The sequence below is a fragment of the Phyllostomus hastatus genome, unplaced genomic scaffold (genome assembly GCF_019186645.2).
Source record: "Phyllostomus hastatus isolate PE091 unplaced genomic scaffold, TTU_PhHast_1.1 phas_contig_137, whole genome shotgun sequence".
Taxonomy (NCBI): domain Eukaryota; kingdom Metazoa; phylum Chordata; class Mammalia; order Chiroptera; family Phyllostomidae; genus Phyllostomus; species Phyllostomus hastatus.
The window spans coordinates 4,519,213-4,540,662 of NW_025333583.1; the positions used below are offsets into that span (position 1 = coordinate 4,519,213).

General features: G+C 50.4%; 1 protein-coding gene across 1 annotated transcript in view; it reads left to right on the forward strand.

Moving 5' to 3' along the window:
* Positions 1 to 403: 403 nt before the first annotated feature.
* SERPINE2 (serpin family E member 2) overlaps positions 404 to 21,450 on the forward strand; it is a 55,992-nt gene continuing 34,945 nt past the window's right edge. Inside the window, exon 1 of the mRNA XM_045853687.1 lies at positions 404 to 616. The gene's annotated coding sequence lies outside the window, so the exon portion shown is untranslated. The remainder of the gene's footprint in view (positions 617 to 21,450) is intronic.

Below are 21,450 nucleotides of genomic sequence, written 5' to 3' on the forward strand. Positions count from 1 at the left end.
ACCACCCGGACCAATGAGCACCGTCCCGGGGCGCTGCTGTGTGTCTCCCAAGGGACGGCCAAGACGACTCCCGCTCTGTCCCAGGGACGCGCCAAAAGCCCTTGGGTCTCTCCTCCTCCCACCCACACCCGGATCCCGGCGACCCACGTGCAGCTCGGCCCTGGCTGGCGCCGCACTTCGGGGTCTCCGCGTCTCCCGGAGATTTGTGGGCGCAGCCCCGCGGCTGGGACCCCGTGGGGGTGGAATCCACCGGGCGGCGTCCGGAGTGGGGGCGCCCGGGAGTGCGGGCGCGGGGACGCTGCGGCCCGCTGGCACACAAAGGAGGCGGCGGGAAGGCGGGGCGGGGCGGGGCGGGGGCGGCAGGAAGGGGCGGGGGCCTGGCGGGCGGCGATAAAGCCCCCGCCGAGGCGGCCACTGGCTAGCGCTCTGGGGCGCACGGGCTGCTCCAGCTACGCCGAGTCTGCAGACGCCACCGCCTCTTCCTTCTCTGACCCTCCTCCTCCTCGCCGCCGCCGCCGCTCTCCGGCCTCCGACTCCCCGCCCCGCCAGCACCCGGCTTCGGCTCGGGCCGCGCTGCCCTCTGCGGTCGCCAACGGGGGATCCCGAGCGAGGGGCGGTGAGTACGGGCTGCGCGTCCCGGATCCCGGGAGCCCGGGGCCGGGAGGGGAGCGCTGGCCGCTGCCTCTGCCCCGGGGACAGTCCCTCCGCGCGCCGCCGGCTCCCTGCCGCGACCTTTCGCTCGGCGGGGACGCTGCGGGGCCAGCGGGGCCCGGGGGCGGCGACGTCGAGGCGGAGGAACTTTCTCAGTCGCCCTCAGGCTGCGGCGGCCAAGGCTGCGTGCGCGCCCCGGCCCCCGCGCCCGGGAACCCGAGTGGGACCCGGGCAGGGCGAGGAGGGGCCGCGCTGGTGCTGGGGCGTCCAGGTGCGCCCGCAGCTGGGAGTCCTGGGCAACGCGTGGTTTCTCCCGGTACATCCCAGCTGGCTGGCGCCCGTAACCCTGAACCTGAGGTGCCCAGGTACTCGCGGGCGTCCCCTGCCCCGTACTTGGCTTGCGCGCTGCCCCGCAAGGAAAGACAAACGGACTCTTTACTTATTGTTCCCACTGCCTGGGCAAGCTGGGGGGACCAGTGATTGGGGGGAGAGCCTTTACATTGGCCTTGGGCACCTGCTTTAACCCTATGGAGCAGGTCTCCGCTGTTTTCATCCTCTGTACACACGCTAACTGCGATGTTGATGAGTGACTACAGGTAAGGCGAAAGTCCTCGGAAATTCTGGGCGGAATTGGGTGTTCACCCACCAACTGATTGAGGAGAGAAGGCTCCGATTACGTAAGACAGCACTCTGCCTTAGGTACTGTGGCAGATGCTGTTGAAGGCTTTGGTGTTTGAGTGGACGAACCATCATCTCCATGTGTGTCTCTCCGGAGAAATCGCAAATGTTGCTGTGTCTTGCTTTGACTACTTGGCAGAGAGCATTCTTATATTTAGCACCGACATCAAAAGGTCTGGGAAGGTTTGACTTCCTCTGGCAAGCCAGGAAGCAGTTAACTTCTCTGAACTGTACAGGAACCATTTACCTGATTTTTTTTTCCCCCTTGGAGATTTTTATATCAACATTTGAACACAGGTAACTGAAAGAAACGTACGCCTTGCTATTTTGTCTGTCTAAGGCACACTTCCAGAATCGAAGATACTTTCAAGGCTACCTGCGTACCTAAATCAGTAATTATGTGCTGTTCCTAGTGTTTTGGCAGCAGTTTCCTTCAGCCACGCAAACGAAGGTGTGAGCCTGATTCGAAGGTTTCTTTCAACCCTTAAGTTTCGATTCTCTGTTAAAATAATTGAAAATATTGCACAGTGCAGGGCAGCTACCGAAGGTCAGCAGGATGTCATCTGTTTTTCATTCTGTAAAAAAAGGGGACCTGTACAGAAAATTTCTGCCTCCCATGAACTTCCCATAGTAGTGTAAATTGTAAAAGGACAAACACGACTCCGTCTCTGAAAAGGACGTTAATTTTCAGTTCCGGACACAGGGGATTCAATATCAGCTAGTCAGACTGAGGCGGCAGGGTTTGGAGAGGAGGTGGTGACAGAGCCAGGTCCCGGCTACTCCTCTGTGTGGCTTCCTCTGCCTCCTGGCCGTCCCTCCAGAGCACCGTGGACTTGGGCTCCGGGCTCCAGGGCTTTCTCTCCTCTAGTCCCTGAGTCTATGTGGGGGACACTCTCACTCCTTGACCATCACTGGTCCAGTGGCTTCCGCCCACTCTAGCTCCTGAGTGCTCTGCATCCCAATCTTGCCCTCTCCCAGAGATGCTTAGCTTGTGAAATAAGGAACTTCAGCATTTAAGTGCCTCTGAACAATCCTTCGAGGCTGCTGACCGGCAGTCCCACCGCAGCTCTGCTCCGGCACAAGAGGCCCCTTCCCTTCCTCCTTCCCGTTTGGCAGGTGACTCCATGGCCCACTCTACCCAGTAGGTAGGGCCGCTGGGTTGAAATCTCCCCACGTGCTACCCCATTTCCCTCCAACAGACTTTTCTGAATTGACCCAGTCATTCAAGAGATCTTCTCAAGCATCTACTGTGTCCACGCACTAGCCCACAGTAAATACAGAAGGCCTCTGCTCTCTTTGAATCGTCCTTCTTCTGGGAAGACACAGACAAAGAGCAAACTAAATTAGGCTATGATACAATGTATCATCAAGCACAAATAGGATAGAATAATGGGGAAAAAACGAAGTTGGGGCAGAGAACCTAGCGAAGGCTGGGAAGAAGGCCTCCCCATGGCCATGTCTGATGTCTCCCAATAAACTCTTTTCTTTTTTAATACTATTTTTAAAATTCCATCACCTCTCTTACCCCTCCATCCTCACCTCATCTCTAGCTGCCACCGGGTCTCCCTGGGCTTCTGTAATGAGTTATCACTTCCAGGGTCACCCTCTCCTTCTGACTCTCTGCAAGCTGACCACAGTCTCCCCAAAGTAGCAGACCCCCTAACGCCTGCAAGAGCTGTGTGTATGCTCTCCAGACCTCGGTGTGGAACGAGATGCGGATCTTTCCTTCCTGTTTGGTGCTTTCTTCCTTCCCTAGTTGTCATCTCCTCCTGCTTTTCCTTCTGCCTCCCTGACACCTCCTGGGGTCACCCAGGGCTCTGTCCTTATTCCTCTTCTGCTCTACAGAGTCTCTGAGCGACCACGTGCCCACAGCTCCAGCTAGCACCAAGTACAAAGTGAGTCCCAGATGGGTGTCTCCAGCAGCTAGTTACCTACAGGCCAGGGGACTTATGCATGCCCTGTAGGCAAGAAACCTACAGTAAGTCCACAACTGTTTTTAGTTCTCATCATCCAACCCAGACCCATTTCATCCTTAGCCAAAATATGTCCCTCTTACTTATGTATGTATGTATGTATGTATGTATGTATTTCTTGGGTGTGGCTCCACAATTCACCAGGGTGCTAAAGCAGAAAGCTCACAATGATACTAGACTCTTCCCACACCCCCCACACCCAGACAGCTGCCAGGTCGTGCTGCTTCTCCAGGCTGTGAAGTCCGGGAAACCACTGCTGTCGTCACGCTGGCCTTGCCCTGCTTTAGGGTACGGAACTGGCCGAAGGGTGGCCAGTGTGCCTTTTATAGCTGGCAGATGTGTTGTTGGCCTGGACAAAGTATACAAATATTGAGTTATATTTAGAAATATTAAGATGTCACTTGGATTTATAGCTTCTCTTAAAAGTCATAAGACCTGAAACATGAGAGTTCTATTCCCATGTGGCAGCACTTGGCTGTCACAGAGTTCCCAGTGCCCCCTGGACCCGTGGTCCTTGCTTACAGTAGCTTCCTGGCTCCCATGGGCTCTGAGCTGGCGACCACAGGTGGGCGACCATCAGCTGGGAGACCCTGACAGCCTGTGATTCCCTAGTGCCTCCCCACCTGGTGCCCTGCATGGTTTTGTACCCCTTTCAGCTGTCTTCCATGTGGCTGCTGGGATGGCTTTCCTTCTGCCCCTCAAACCCAAGTCTGCCTGTGTCCCTGCTGATAAAGCCCAGTGCCTCCTTCTTGCCTTTGGGACGAATCCTGGCTCTGAAGGCATGGTTATGTTGTACCATAGGTTAGGTGTCTCAGATCGGAAGGTGAGCTGTCTCTCGTATTTCTGTGGCATTGCACCCAAGTTGCTGTAAGGAGGGTAGTGCATACAGACCTCCCCTGTGTCTAGATGCAGTCTCTGCTGTTTGCAGACTGTTTCGTAGACCTCGCCGCCTTCCCACTTTCTCACAACCTCCCTGAGAGCAAGTGCGTAGACTCAACATGGAGGTCCCGGCTGCTGCGGGAGCTCCCAGCCTTTAGGATGTTCTGGGCCCCACTTACCACACAGCACCAAAGTACCGCAGTTGCCTTTGGGCAGTCCTGGGCCAGGTCTGCTCAGCACCCAGCGAGGGACCGTTCCACTGTGCTCTGCGTTCCCCCACAGTGACGCACCCCCAGGCTGTCGGCCGTTCGTAATGGCCTGACAAAGTCTAAGCCTTCTTCAACCCCCTCCCACCTCCCTGCCCCATGTGCCCTTCCCCAAATTTTGTTTTCTTGTACAACTGAACTTCCTGCAGGCTCCTTACACCCACCTTGCTTTTGCAGCTACTGAACCTCTGCCTAGAACTCTTTTTCTCCATCTTCTGTCTGCACAGATTGTCTGGGGAACTTTCCCCTTTTTCAAGACTCAGGTCCAGTGTCACCTTTTCCAAAGAGTCCTTCCTGAAAATCTCTACCCTCAGCCTTCCATGGCAGCTGTGTGGTGTGTGTGTACACCAACCCCCTACCCTGTGGGTGCCTCTGATGGCAGAGACTGTGTTGTCGCAGCACGCCTTACCCACCAGACTCCAAGGGCCACACACCCATGCCTGGGTTTAGCTTCATTTGCATCCACAGTGGCGCAGAAACCACATTCCTTTATGTTACAAATTCACTATATATTTCATGAAAGAGGGCTTGTTTTCCAGGCTCAAAGGGGAGCTGTCCCCCAGATCTCCATCCCCAGGTTCTGCGTTTAATACCCACCGGTGGGCAAAAGTAGGTTTACAGTTGTTCATATGGAAAAGGAGATGCAGGTTATGCTTATTCCAGTAGCCTTATGAACTCTTTTTCACGTTGTCACAGCTCAACCTACCTTTGCTCCACCCTGTGTAACTTCACATTAAAAGAATCGGATCAACCATGTCTTCTGAGAATGGACATGAGTTAGGGAAAAAAGCAGGAGGAAAAAGCAGAAGTCTCATACAGAGGGCGTCTGTGTCTGTTCACTTCAGTTATCCTCGTGTGAACCTTTTTTTGGCTTGGGTCGGTCTGCCTTGAGTTCCATCGGCTGGGCTAGGCTCTCTTTCCCGATCTGTACAAGGTAGGGGCTTGTACAGGAAGGCTTTCTGCTTCATTCCCATTAACCTTCTCAATGATGGTGATGCACGCTCTCTTGCTGGCGTTTTTTTTTTTCCATAGTAATGTTTTAGCTGGTGTCTTCAGCCACGTGTGTGGGAAGAGCCCTGTGCTGGAAGATGGCCTGCGATGATTTGTATCAATGACCACCTAGAACTTAATTTCTTTGCCTATATAGTGGATGAGTGGGTGTGTGGAAATAATGATCTGGACGGTGTCTTCTTATTTTTAGAAATGTAACTTCTAGGCTTATTTTCTTGCCTGATCCAGCTGTCTCATAAATAAATGTCAGGTCTCAAGGAAATTTTTAAAAAAGGTATTGTTTTATGTTTGTCTACATGAAATTCTTCTATTTCTTTTAAACCAATGAAATTATTCAAGGTGGCTCTTTAGTACTGAGAAATGGCATTGAGGGCCAACATGAAATTTTAGTTTGTATTCCCACTTGGAGGGATTAATAAAATATGTCGAGCAAATTTTGTCCCATATGCTGGGTTCTTCTTCGTAAACCATTATCTCTGCCTATAAATGTGCCCATCTTTTTGTTCCCAAACTGTCTTTCCTCATGAATAGCTTGCACGTCTGATCTGAAAATCAGTGTTGGGTTTCAAAAACAGTACCCTGTGGAGCGGAATGGAGTCAAATGCAAACTGCATCTTTGGGTTCCTTGTCATCTGTGAGTTCACAACTTGTCTAAGAACACTGAAAGATGAATAGGATTTTACTTCTCTTCTGAGAAATGCCGCTTTCCATCCGACAGGGCGAGTCTATTTATTTACACAGTCCACGATTCCCCCCGTGTATCCTGGGGAGATGTCTAGGTGTGGAGGTGAGCCCAGGCCGGAGAAGCTGGCATTCCTTCCACGGCTTTCTGTGCCCGCGGGTGGCTACTGAGCCTACGCAATCTTCTATCTGAAATTCCATCAATGCGTTTTGACAAACCCGTCTGCTGTTTCTTCCCTGAATTCTTTCAGAGGTTGGGATGGACGCGCCTAGCTTGGGGTTAGATCGAGAACACCCCATGCTCTGGCTTCAGTTTGACCTCAGACTTTGTCCTTTGCTTCAGAAGAGAATTCCAGAGCTGGAATCCACCGCGCCTTTCTATTTCTGTCAGTTCATTCTCGAGAGAAAGATAATGTGCAGGAGATTTTTGTGTAAAAGGAAAAAAATCCTTTGAGAAGGCAGAGTGATTTCTTGTAGCGACTGCAGATCTTGGCAAAGACGCTTTGTTTTTGGAATGCCCCCCTCAACCCTGCAGTGAGAACTCCGGTAACCTGGGGGACTAATATTATTAGTTCTTTCTCTTCCATTTTGTGCTAAAATAGGTCTAGAAAAAAAAAGTAACTGTTGGTTTTCAGCCTAAGCTTTTATGAACCAAATCTAGAAAGTGGGCGTGGGTATCTGAGGGAGTTAAATGCCAAATAAGAAGCCCACTCAAAATGAGTGACTGTACATGAAAATAGATTTTTTCTTTCTTTTAAGAAAATGCTATGTAAATAATGGCAGTATTTGCTCCAGTAATTTTTTTTTATTTAAGTAAGAAATCCACTTAGGAAGAAATTTCTATTGAGGATTTGGTTACCCTTTAGATTATATGAGCTATTAATTACTGCAATATCTTTTGGTTAAAAGTGTAGAAACCCAAATCAAAACAATTGGCACAAAAGCATGGAGTGCAAGGGGGTGCTGTTGGTTTGCATCTCTGCCCCTGAGGCACGGGGGAGGCGTCTGTGGCCTTGGCGCTCTCTTTTCTCCCTCCCTGTCCCTTCAGGGACCAGGACTGGAGGGTGGCTTCAGGCGTACCTCCCTATAGTCTCACAATCAAAGAGGAAAGAGGGGTGTTCTTCCAGCTCCGGTTGGAAGAATCCCAGGGAGGCACTCTGATTGGCTCAGTGTGGCTCATGTGCTTTTCCCTGGACCAGTGGTTGTAGTCAGGGGAATGGAATGTTATGATTGGCCGGAGTCTGAGTCACATGTTCAGGCCTGTGGTCGGGATGGGAGGGAGCCTTGAGAGAGCTGTGCTGAACAGGCAGGTTGCCCCAACTGCCACTAGTTGTTTTCAGTTGACAGGTGCTCTGTGTTCTCTCCTCGAGCTACATGTCTGCCCGTAGGACAGACACAGAGTCCTTTCCATGCGTGCAGTTGAGAAGGAAGAGTGCAGAGCAGCCCCCCTGTTGGCGGTCACACGCACAGCCTGGGTGTGTCAGTGCCAGAACCCGAAGCCAGGTGTGTAAATGTGTGAACTGAGCTGATTCCATGCATGGTCGAAGATTTCTGTCCCATCAGTTTTTCTTGTCATACAACATGCCTCCTCTCAAACGACCACCTTCTCACTGCTGCACGGTGCCCTTCAACAGCACGGCCCGAACACCTGAGACAGGAAGAGGCTAATATTTTTGTGTTATGTTTGCAGTGATGTTTTTATGCCTGAGGGGCCCCCAGCCCCTCCGGTTCTTGTCTCAGACACATGTTTTTTCATGGGACTCCAGCTCTAAAATTAACACTGACCTCTCGGTTGAAAAGGTGAAGTGCATGTATCCAGAGTCCGAGGGGATCACACAGTCTGAGCTGGATAAAACTCAACATGGCCAAAGAGGAAGTGGGCCATGATTTTTAAAAGATGCCTCATTGAACTCCACAAACACATGAAGACTTGACTTAGACTGTTGCTTGAGATGTAAATGTTCATAGTGTTAACAGTTCTTTTTTTTAATAGTTAACTTTATTTAAAAACTTGTCCCATCTAAATAGTCAGTATTCCCCTGCTCCTCCCCGCCTGCAGTATAGCGAAGTAATTAAGAATATGGAGGGTTTGAGGGCCAGGGGTTTTTGGTCTGACTCCAGATGTGATCAGTTCCTAGCTAGAGGCCAGGAGATCATAGCCAATTTGCTGAACTTTTCCTAGCCTCTGTTTCTTCGTCTGTGAGTAAGGCTTGCGAGCATGAAGGGCAGCATATATGTTAAGTGCTGGGCACAGGGGCTGGAGTGGAGCTGACACCCAGGGCACAAGGTCGGGGTGAGGTTCAGTTTGTCCAGGTGAACATTTAATCCCACTGAGACGCATGTTTTCAGTCTATCCCTGACCTCGTGAATGAGCGGCTTGCTCTGTGTGTTCACATTCTTGGATTCCAGACTCCTTTCCTGTAACACTCTCGGTTGGCAGTGCTCCCAGCGATCAGCTGGTCGGCCGTCCTTCCCACAGCCTTCCGGGACTTCCAGGACTGGCTGCGGAGCCAAGGATGGGCAGAGCATGAAGTAAACTCCCTCTCGCTCCTCCCGAGTGAGCAAATGGGAACAGCTGTCCTACCAGGAGGTCTTTCTAGGCACGTTAGCCTGACACCTCCTTTGCCGGTACTTCTTATGAATGCTTCTAGAGGTTGCATGACAAAAAGGGATTTTTATTCTATTTCATTTTTATTTATATTGTTGACAACATTACAGATGTCCCCATTTTCCCCCCTTTGCTCACCTCCACCACCACCCCCGCCACACACACACACACTCTTCTCTGGCCATTGTTACACTATTGTCTGTGTCCGTGGGCCATGCATGTATGTTATTTATCTTATCCCTTCACCTCCTTTCATTCAGACTCTGCCTCCCGCCTCCCCCCGACAGCTGTCAGCCTGTTCCACGTGTCCACGCCTCAGTTTCTAGTTGGCACATCAGTTTATTTTGTTCATTAGGTTCTACATGTAAGTGAGGTCATATGATATTTGTCTTTCAAGGCTAAGGAATTAAATACAGATTCAGTAATTATGCCTGAGCTCATGACTTCACAGTCGCCAAATGTTGAATGTTGTACTAGTGAAGGTCGTGCTAGTTGCTGTAACAAATAAACCCAAACATATGTCACGGCTCAAATATAATGGAGAGTTATTCTCCACTTGTATAAGGCCTCAAGTGGGTGTATCATTTTCCAGCCTGGTGATTCATTCACCCAGTCTCTGTTCATCCTGGTGCTCCTCTGTATTTTGTAGCTGGTTTCCAAGGGCATGGCGTTTGTTGGCATTGAGCTGCTGGAGCAGAAAGATCATGGAGGATTGTCTATGGCGGGTTTCGATGGGCCATCTCTGAGAGTGGCGTGTATCATTCCTATTTCCATTTCACTGACCACACTTCAGGCTGATGGTCACTCCCACCTGCAGCGGAAGCTCAGAAATGTAGTGCGGCTCTGTGCTTGGGAAGAAGAGGAAATGGGTTTGCTGGGGAGGTAACTACTTTCTGTCAAATGAAATTTTATCAAGATGATGAAAGACCTCTTTAAAAAGTAGCATGATCAGTAATATGCTGTGGGGATCTGGAATATATACACATTTTAAAACTTTATTTGTTTTTTAGAGAAAGAGAGGGAGAGAAACATTGATGTGGGGTTGCCTCTCACACATCCCCAACTGGGGACCTGGCCCACAACCCAGGCATTTGCCCTGACTGGGAATCAAACCAGTGACCCTTTGGTTCACAGGCTGGCACTCAATCCACTGAGCCACAGCAGCCGGGGCCTGAATATATTTTTACCTGTGAGGGCAACTGTCCCGATGCTCCATGCAGGGCTTCTCATGGCTTAGGATGGATGTTTCATGACTTCACAAGTTTCAGGGACAGTGTCACACATGAATTTGAAAAGTGCCCTATCAGGGGCAACTTGGAGAAGGAGCTGATGTGCTCAGGAAAACTGTTAGACCACTCCAAAAGCGAGGGCCGGCATGTAGAAGATGCCTGGGGAAACTCTGAAGTACATTGCTTCGTGGAAAATGGGGATGGTCGCCCTGGCTGCTGCAGCTCAGTGGATTGAGCGTGGGCTGTGAACCAAAGTGTCACAGTTTCGATTCCCAGTCAGGGTACATGCCTGGCTTGCAGGCCATGAACCCCAGCAACCGCACATTAATGTTTCTCTCTCTTTCTCTATCTCCCTCCCTTCCCTCTCTAAAAATAAATAAATAAAATCTTAAAAAAAAAAAAAGAAAGTGGGGATGGAAAGAAAAGTGCTATTTCCAAATCCTAATATGTGGGATTTTACATATTGGTTGTAAAGTTTATTTAGTCAAGTTGACCAAAACTGTGGTGGGAGTTGAGAGGGGTTGTTGGGGATCTTCTCACTGGGAAAGGGGGAGGATCTTATTTGGGAACTATCCCCTGTGGAGGCCCAGGTATTTAGGACTTCATCGAAGAAAGAGCTGTACGCTGGCAGAAGGGATGCCTTTTCAGTGTGCCGGGGGTTGTGGGGGGGGCGGTGCTGTCAGACACGTTGAAAACACCGTCTGTATGTGGGAGCAAAGGGAGAGGCAGAAGTTCCGGAATGGGATCAGTGCTGATCCTGAGTGCAGACTGAGGGAATGAAGAAGGACGGGGGGAGGGGGGGCGGGCGGGGACTGGACAGAGAGAGAAGCAGGCGACGGGGGTCTCCACCGTCTCTCCAGGAGAAGTCTCTGCCAACGCCGATCGCCTGGCGGTGGGTGTATCTGTGCGGTCTCTCACCGGTTTCTTGCCGTGTGATGTGGGTAGATGACTCAGTCTGTGCATCTCTGTTACCTCCACGGTACCCATTCAGTGAGATGACATACACACAGTAGGAGCTTTATAGATGCGCCCCTGCCCCCATCTCCTAGGCAGCTTCTCACCAGCTCCTTTGTTGATGAACAGCTTCTCCATGAGACATTGGAGAGAGGTTCTGTCACTCTAAAATCGTGACAAAAAGAGGCTGGACATCCTCCATCCCTCAAGACCCCTCCATGTCGTAGCTTATAGCAGAGGTCAGACAAAGGTGACGAGCAGAACTTTCACGAAGACACTGATCTTTAATTCCAGAAATTCTTGTTCTTGTGCCTTTTGCTCTGGATGTGGGCAGGGACAAAAGGGCTGCTCCTACGAGGAAAAGCCCTGCAGTGCCTGAGACTCGTCACGTCATTTCTCAGAACAGCGTCTCCTGCGCTCCTCACAGCAGCCTTCTGAGGTCCGGGATGGGGGAGGCATTGGTTTTATAGCTGAGGAAGCCGGGTCACAGAGCAGGTATGTGACTTATCTGAAGCATGTAGGTCTAGGACTGCACAAGAGGCCCATTCCAGAATTGTGTTCAAGTGGACACAGGTTTCTTCTTTTTTTTGTAATCCTCACCCAAGGACATTTTTCTTTTAATTGCTCTCAGAGAGAGGAAGGGAGAGGCAGAAACACGGATGTGAGAAAGAGGCATCAGTTGGTTGCCTCCTGCACGTGCCCAGATTGGGGACCAAACCCACAACCTAGGAATGTGCCCTGACTGGGAATTGAACCTGAGACCCTTTGGTTACAGGACGGTGTTCCAACCAACTGAGCCACACTGGCCAGGGCAAAAGTGGACACAGGTTTCTTCTGGAAAATAGCTGAACCTCAGCTAACCCCCCTGAAATCCCTTCAGGCTGGAGGGAGAGCCTTAGTATTTGGGTGAACAAAGCCAAATTTGGAGTCGCGTTTCCTGTCACTTAAGATGGTTTCTGAGGTTTGTGGAACTTTGCTGGTCGGATGGTTGCCAGGAAAACAAAACACGTAGATACAAAGTGGTCTTCTGCCTAAATATTCCTTTGGGGTTTTATTTGTTCACAAACTGTACTGAAAGAAGCGAGCAAAGGACAGAAGTGGCAAAAGTGGAGGAGCCCTTCTTAAAGTGGTTACTAACTAACTACCTTATCTCCTCCGTTCCTCGTCCCCTCCTCCTAGTTCAGAATATTTCCAGATCCTGTGCCTAGAGACACATCTATCTTCATTTACTTGTTCGATTGACTTTGGAAGGTGTCTCTCTCATATAATATCCCCCGGAAGTTGAACTGATGGAACCAGGGACTTGCTACCTCTCACACACCTCCCCAGCTTCCTCTGCAAAACTATTTTACACTATTGTAATACATGCCCGAAACGTATGCTGAAGGAGGTGAATGAGCTAAACCTGTGTGGGTCTCTTGTACCACATCTGGGTAGAGAGGGGACCTGATCACAAGAACCAGCATGGGAAACTGAGAAGGAAGAGATGAAAGTATACCCAGGTGTCACAGAGTCACCTCTGTGGCTGCCAAACTTGTCTCAGAGCACCCCTGGTCATCTAATGAGAAAATGCGATCCATTTTTCATGCGAAATCTTTAATGGACCTGGAGAGGGGGTGGGAAGGATGTTGCCTGTCTATTTTGCCAAATCGTTCATCCCTGAATTCATGAATGAACCTACGTGGGGGCCCAGGTGTGTTAGGAAGCTGATGGAGCTCCACTGAGCTCTTCCTTTGTCTTCTCCCTTCTCGGGTTTTGAAACAAGCTCAGCCCTTTCCTGCCTTCCCTCCATTTGCCCTGGGGAAAAATTGTTGTAAATAAATACTCAGTGGTGCCAGAGGGAGAAGAAGAAACATAGGATGGGTCACCAAATGAGGCTGCGTTTTATTTGTGTGACGTCCAAGAAGCTGATCGCAAGAGGCACACCAGTGTGCTGCCAGAATTTTTAAAGCACGTGACACCTGACTCATCAGTCAGGGGCACTGACCTCTTTTCCCTTATTGTCAAACACAGAAATGACAACAGCCGACACAACAATTGCTGTCGGGTGTGAATGAATCAAAATCACACCTTTTTTTCTGTTGTTAGATCGGCAAAAAAGATATTTTTTAGTGTGCCACAGAATTTTAGTAAGTAGTTCCTGTGTGCCATGAGATGAAAAAGGTTGCAACTCACTGGCTTAGGGAGATTCACAGCATGAAGCAGAGAAGATAAGGCAGATTTTGTCGGCACCCCCAGCGTTGTTACAGGTCAGAGAGACTGACAGCTACCAGACATAAAAGAAGGGAGAATGGAAAGATGGTCCCTTGACCAATGAGCCTGTTCCCCACATTACCAAGATCTTCATGGGAAGCCCACTTGTTACGGGAAGGTTAATTGATAAGTACGATATGAGAGCAAGTGACAGAGCTGATGGCTGGAGTCCCGGGGCTCAACCTGGGTTAGTTCCCTATGGCCTGTAGGGCAGTTCCCAGTCCATCAGAGCCGGGAGGCTGTTGTCAGCAGAGTTCCACATAGCAGGTGCCTTCGTCCGCAGTTGTTGGGGGTGTCCACGTCTTAGTTACAGAGAATATAAGGTATTATAGAATCATGGAGTAGACCGACAGCGGTAAGGGGAGGGAGGGGGTGCTGTTTGGAAGGAGGTGAAGGGATTCATCAAGGAGCATATTTGAAGGACCCATGGACAAGGGGGCGCACATTGACTATGGAAGTGGGGGCTGGCCAGGCAGAGAGAGGGAGGAGGGGGAAATAATTGCAACAACTGTAACAGCGTAAACAATAAAACATAAAAAGACATTAGCAGCCCTGGCTGGCGTAGCTCAGTGGATTGAGTGCGGGCTGCGAACCAGGCATCGCAGGTTCGATTCCCAGTCAGGGCACATGCCTAGGTTGCAGGCCATGGCCCCCAGCAACCACACATTGATGTTTCTCTCTCTCTCTCTCTCTCTCTCTCTCTCTCCCCCTTCCCTCTCTAAAAATAAATAAATAAAATGTTAAAAAAAAGACATTAGCCCTGGTGACAGGTTATGGAAACAGATCATTTCTGAGTCCTGCTATTGTTTCTAATTCAGCCTCTTAATTTATGGAACGAAAGCTAAGGGTTAACGGTTTGTGTATCTAACAAATAACACGAAGTCTTGAGTTCTACTGTAATGTGTTCGATAAATGTGCATCTGGTGTCCACCATGTTGACTTTAAATCCCAATGCTTTTAATTCTTTACTAGTTATTACGTGTTGGTTGCCACTCTCATCGTGGCTAGCAGGGTGACAGATGGCTGCCTTCCTGATTTTCACCTCCTACCAATTTGCTGTATGGAGGGACATTAATGATCAAATTTAATGCGATTGCATGTAGAGCGAAGGCAACTTGAGACCTTCCTTGTTTGCTTGGAACTCTGAATGCTCCTCACCGAGTTCAACCTTGTTTCTTAGTCCTTTGAGTACTTCTGTCCTCTGTCCATCTGCAGCCCTGAAGGTCAGGCGGGGCTGTCCCTTCCTCCTCGTGACACCCCCCGATGTGGTGCGGGACCTCAGAAATGGTTTGATTAATCAGGACGGCTCTCAAGCTCTATTGGAAGTAGAAGATGATCACGAAGCTTGTGACTGCCCTTCTACCTGGACTCTCCTAGAGTCTGGGCACTCCCTCTTTGGCACATGTTACTTTGACCGTCCCTTCGTCATTGTCACAGACTCTGCCAACTCCCGTGCAATCAGCCATCAAGAATACTGAGATCCTTTAACTCCAGGGCAGCGCTGTGGGCACTTAAGAGATCCCTGCTTGGGCTCCTGAGTGAAGGATGTTATACCTGGTCCCTTCCTCCCGGCAGGCATCTTGTCGGTGTTTGGAGATTTTCCCAGCAAACACAACCCTATTAAAGACATTGTTTTGAAAGTCACTCAAAGCATTAAAACTCAGGTCATCCATTCATAGCATGAAAATTTTGGAGCGGTTGGGCTTCAGGCAAGCAGTATTGACTTAAATGTGTGGAGCGCTTTAAGACAGCGCTTGATTGTACATTTTAAAATAGAGAGCACAAATTGAAATTCCTCCTGGGTGCTTTAAATCATGCATTATATGTGCAGTATTTTCAATTAGCTGCAGGGAAAAAAAAATTTGTTCCATGTGGCTCTATTTTTACAGCTGGGAATTGCCCCGAGAACACAATTGACTATTTCATACGCGTGAGATTTATTTAAATGACTCACAGGGCATTTGCAATTTAACCAGCAATTGAAAATATTGTTGCCGTGTGGCAGGTGAAATGAGGAAGTCATTTTGCTTTCCAGAGGTCCGTTTTGTTCCAGGCTCAGTGGCCTTACATGCGTCCAAGGAGCGGGCATGGACAGGGGTTTAGAGCGGTACTGAGATTCAGTCTTTCCCGTGTTGTTCCTGGGTCGTGCCACACCGTGGACAGAAAGAGAATGCCCGAAGGTTCTGTGCGGTGGTGCTCTCAGAAGGGACCCAAAGCCTAAGGAGTTCTCTGTCTCTCCTGTTTTCACGTCCCAGACATGAAAGACCAGGTCAGCTATGAGGAGCCCCATCCTCTCCCCAGCTCTTCTCTGACTTCCTGTGTGTCCCCCCACCCCAGTTGTTTGCCACATGCGTGACATCAGACACCACCCAGAGTACTGAGGCCGAAAGCTAAGCTGGGTCTCACTAGGGCCTAGCCACGCCCTCCATGGTGATTCAGGGAAGGTTTTACAATGCACGCTCCCACCGAAACGATGTTGTAAATGGTGGTTAGGTGACGTGGTCTTAAAATGCATTATTGCTCATGGGATTCAGACAAAGTATGGGTGAATTAGACATTTTGTGGGCAGAATTGAAGTCTTCACCACCAGATTTTAATTTTTCTCTGGATCAGTGGTTCTCAGCCAGGGGTGATCCTCCCTCTCTCTTCTAGGAACACTTGTCAGTGTCTCCAGACATTTAATTTGGTTGTCACAATTGGGGGCGGGGGTGCTAGCATCTAGTGGGTGGAGGCCACGGATAATGCTGAACAGCCTGTGATGCACACAGGACAACCCCCACCACACAGGATTATCTCGCTCAAAATGTCAATAGAGCCCGTGTTGTGAAAGCTTGCTCTAGGATTGCACTAAAAGAATGACTTCCCCAAATAATTTAGATTGCAACCTGCCTTTAAGACGGTGGCTTTTGTCATCAGTGTTAGTACATGAACTGAATTACATTGATTGTGGGGGCTGCCTCCTTCATCGATGCCTTGGTTCTATAGAGAGCAGCTCAGTGTCCTATGTGCCACGTTAGGTGCTGGGGAAGAGTGGTGAAGAGGACAGAGCAGGTCCCTGTGCCACCCACAGGCACGGAGAGAAGGGGAGGTGACAAATGTAGCCAGAAGGAATGTGCGGATGGCGGCCTGAGGCTGCCACCTTCCAGGACCAGCATTGATCTCTAGCAGGAAGCCAAATCCAGACCAGGAGGCCTGCTCACAGGCTGTGGCAGCGGGTTTGCATTTTATTCTAAGAGCTTAGGGAAGCCTTTGAGGTTTTTCGTGAAGGTCTTGGTGCTGAGGATTCTGGTCAGCATTCTCCATCAGCAAGTTCACTGGGCAGGGCAGACAGTGAGTTGGGTGCAGGAGACTGATGTCCCTGTCGGTGTCTGGACTGAGGGCAGTGGAGGTGACGAGAGCAGACCATTCAGGCGCTATCGCAGAGGAAGAATGGCTGAGCTTGTCGGTGGCGCTAATGGGGTCAGGTCAAAGAAGAAGGATGACACCCAGCCTTCTCCAAAACTCGGCTGGACGGGGTGCTCCACTTGCTAAGATGCAGAACCTGGGGACGGCAAGCCTACAGATGGGGAGGGCTCCTTCCTCCTATCCTAAAATAGCTACGAAAATGGGTAAGAGGACTTCATATCTTTCTACCTATTTTTTTTAAATACAAGGTTTTAGAGTCTGCTATGCTTGCTAAAATTTAAACTGTTTCTCCTGGATAATCTGCCTCCTCCTTTCAGTTACCGTCACGATAGGCTTTCCAGTGTAGCTCTGAGTTATCTCTACATGGCTCCCTTGCGTAAGCACCAAGCATGCCCTGTCATTCATCAGACATGTTCTGTGTCAGGTACTTCACGCAGATATTTCTGTGTTAGATATTTCTGTGTTATTTATTTGCTCCACCTAAGCAAATAAAACAGTGATGAGACTCCGCTTACAATCCAGACTTCTACCATTGAGCCTCTTGACCACCGAGACAGGGCTGATCTGGCTTTGCCACACTCAAATGCTTTAACAATTGTATTCGTCAAGTCATGCCTTATTTCAGTATATGCCGGTAGGAAACTCTTTTCCTTATTCCTGAACCCGGCAGTCCTGGAGAGAACACAAGGAAATCAGCAGAGCCCGACGCCCACTTGCTAAGTCACCCGGTGGCCATCAGTCGTTTCTTGATCCCACCCACAGGGCCATTCACGGAGGCTGCATGGGGCCCGGCAGCTTGTCCCCTAGAGGACAAGGCCACTCCGGTCACTTTCCCTGAGGACTTGTGACCAGAGGTGAAACTTTCATACAGTCACATCCTAGGTAGACCCTTGAATCCCTTCTGCAGCAAAGAAGTGGAGAAAATGGCCCACAGCTGAAAAAAAGACCACGAGTAAGTAGAAAAGGCAGCTTTCAAAACTCCTTTCAATTTCTAGAAGTTGGAACGGGGGGGAGATTGGCAATTGCGGGAACTGTTATGATGGGTTGGCAAATAGCCCCTGACAGGCTGCGGAGAGAGACCCGAGGATGTCTCAGCCACCCACGATGATGGGAGTAAGTGGCAGAGCAGTTGGGCCCTCAGGGTATTCAGTGACTGATGGAGGAAGCTAAGATGTGTTCGCCTTTTTCATGCCGCACAGAAGCCCGTAAGGCAGGGACTACTATTATACCCATTGTACGGGTAAAGAAACTGAGGCACGGTGACGTTACGTACTTGTCAAAAGTCACACGGGTAATTGGTGGTGGGAGTGGGGAGGAACTTGCGTGGTCTGTCTCAGGAGCGAGCGGAGGCCGAGCGGTCTCAGAATTGAGGCTGTCACCGATTGTGGAAAGGCGCAAATACGCCGACACCTTGTTGGTATGTTTTTTAGAATATTGACACTTTTAGGGTACTGGCAGGATTGGGAAAGGAATTCGAATAAATAATAAAAGGAGCTGTCTTGAGGTGCATTTTTTTGCTGACTAAAATTTTAATATAAAGCTTTTTTGTTTTTACTTTTTATGTTGACATGGTTGTAGGTTCCTACGCAGTTGTAAAAAATACTACAGAGACATCCCATATTCTCTTCCCCGCGTTCCCCCACAGGCAACATCCTCCATAACCACAGCACACAACAACAAGTACCGCAACTAGGAAATCGGCCTGGCTGCAATCCAGCCACTGTATGCAGATTACAGTGGGTTTACATGCACTCGTGTGCATGTCCACGTGTACTTACTTCTGGGCAGGCTTGCCACCTGTAGACTGTGGGGCCACCACAGTCAAGATGCAGAACAGTTCGGTCCCAAGGACCCCCCTGTCACCCTGTTACCGTCACACCCACTCACATCCCTCCCCTCTTCCCTAACTCCCGGTAACCACTAATACGTTCTCCATCTGTAGTTTTGTCATTGTAAGATTGTTTTATAAATGGAATCATGCAGTGTGTGACCTTTTGGAATTGACTTTTTTCACTCAGCACAATTCCCTTGAGATGCATCCAAGGGCTGTGTGTATCGGTAGTTCTAGGGTAGGCGTTCCACGGTGAGAAGGTGCCGTGGGTTGTGGAACCCCTCACCCCCTGCAGGGCGTCTGCGTAGTTTCCAGTTGGGGGCTATTCCAATTAAAACTGCTGTGAACAGTGGTGTACAGATTTTTGCGTGAACCTGAGTTTTCATTTCTCGGAGATCAATGTCCAAGATGACTAGATCGAATGGTTAAATGCATGCTTAGATTTGTAAGAAGTTGCCCAACTGCTTTCCAGGGTGGCTGTACCGTTCTACATTCCCCGCAGCAATGTGTGGGTTGTCCAATTTCTTTACAGCTCTTCCAGCATTTGGTGTTATCATTGGTGTTTTGTTTTAGCCGTTCTGATGGGTGTGTAGCAACAGCCCACTGTGGTTTCCATTTGCACTTCCCTGATGGCGAATGATGTTGGGCATCTTTTCACGGGCTCACGGGCCCTCCGAGCATCCTCCTCAGGGACATGCCAGTCCACGACTCTTGACCATTTTCTGATTGGATCGTCGTTGTCCTTCACTGTTGCAGTGTGAGAGTTCTCTATGTTTTCTAGATGCTAGTTCTTGTCAGGTACGTGGTTGGCAAATATTTTCTTCTAGTCTGTAGCTTGTCTTGTCATCCTCTTTGCAGAGTCCTTTGTAGAGCAGATTTTGAAGTGGTGTGGCTTATCAGTTTTTCCATATTGGGGTCATGCTTTTGGGATCCAGACTAAGAGAAAAATAGGGTTTCCATTCCTACGCCTTCTAACGTGCGCAGTGCCTGGTGGTGGAGAGCGACACCCGAGAAGCAGGACAAACACCGGAGTTAGGACTCCGGTGTGAGCCACGGCGAGCTCTTTGCCGGGGGATGGCCCCGGGCAGACCTGTCCCGCAGTGACTATGTGGTGGCGATGGTGTACAAATACACGTTTTCCAGAATGCGAGTTTCCAGAACCACCCGTGGTACCTCCTAACACCAGGCCTTTTGGCACTGGAGGTCCTCTGTCTGGGACCTTCGACCCTGCCCTCGTCCCTCTCCCCCTTTGTCCAGTCATACCCGGGTCACCCTCTGGTGCCCCCCCACGTGGCCCTTCCTCCGAGGGCCTCCTCAGCCCTGTTGACACTGTGGAGCAGACACTCCTCATCGGGCAGTGTTCTCCCGAGCCACACAGGATGTTGCGCCACATCCCCCGTCTCTGCCACTGCAGAGTAGCACCCTCCTCGCCCTGTTCAGTGTGACAACTGAAAATGTCTCCAGATGTCGCCAGAGGTTCCCCAAGGGACAAACCCGCTGGACCGAGAACCGAGATTCCAGACCACCGGCTCCAGGAGAGGAGGGGCCGGGCCATTTTCATGCACGTTCTCAGCTCAGCACGGTGCCCACCTCGTGGGTGCTCCCCTAATATTTGCGAGGTCGGTAAATGGACAGACTGAACCTGACCACCTAATAGTTTTTGACACGGCAGCCCTGGAAATAGCACCCTGACATCAAATGAACTAAATGGGTTTAGTTGGAGACTTAGCCCTAGAAATGTACAGGAGAATATGCGTGCTCTCTTCCTTCACCCCCCGCCCCGCCCCGTCCCCCCACCAGCTGACTGAGGTAAGGACGCGTGAGCCTTGAGTTCCTGCCTGATGAACGCCCACATCCTCCCTCGGCACTGCCAAAGCGAGGGCCCTCACCCCCTGATGAAGAAACCTCCATCCTTCACAGGGCTCCCACTAACGCTGAACTCTCCTTCTGAGAAAAAGAGGGCATCGCAGCGGGCAGAAGGGGGTCTCCCGCAGGAGGTATTTTGGGGGTAATTTGGCGCAGCGTGACATTGGAGACCCAGTTTAACACTCACCTGCTAGGTGTCTTGCCCTCTGGAGCTGCGCCCTGCCCCCCTTTTCATGAGAGAAGGGAGGAAAGTGGGCATTTGGGCTCCGTTTTGCTGAACTAATTAGTTCAGAAAGTTCCCAGGGAGTAAGTACAGTGGCCGTAAGAATAATTTAGGGTATATGTGCACATTTTAGGGTTTTCTCTCTGCACCTGGCAGTGCTGGTGCCCGAGCCTCAATAATAAAGCTGGCTTTTGGTTAAAAAAAAAAAAGAAAAAACTACAGGGGTTGGCGGAGAGGACACCAGGCAGTGTGGGGGGCCCAGGCCCACAGGAGGCCATGACTGGTTCTGTCCCCTGGTCCCTGCTGCTGCCACTTTATGGGACGGATGTCAGGGGTGCACAGAGGATCCCCAGCATTAGGGGGCTGGGGTTTGGCTTCCCCCTGCGAGGAGCAGCTGCCTGCTGAGTGGGCCTGGTGCGAACGGACACCTGCCCCGATGCCCCGCATGGGAAGCTCGGGTACCGCAGGCCTCCCCACCTGTTTTCACCTGGCCGGCCGGCTGTGAGCCCGGTTTGATGAGGGGGCTGACGGAGCAAGGCTTTCATTACTGCCCTTGCCCATGTGGCTTAGGTGGTTGGGGCATCGTCCTGTGGACTGAAAGGTTGCTGGTTCGATTCTTGGGCACATACCCAGGTTGCGGTTCGATCCCCAGTGGGGTGTGTACAGATTGATGTTTGATGTTTCTCTCTCCCCACCCCTACCCCTTTCTCTAAAACTAAAAATTAAAAAAATATTTTGTAATCTTTCATGACTGGTAATGCGCACCCCTCCTTTGGGAAGCCACTAAAGGGGGTCAGCTGGGTCCCTTCCTCTCCCATGTAGAGGAGCCTGGATGGAAAGTCCCCCGGGGAGGAGCCACGGTGGCGGTTGGTGTCCGTGCAGTGGTGGCTCTGACAAGAAGCAGTCTGTGCCTTCACGCTGCAGGCTGGGTTCTAAACTGAG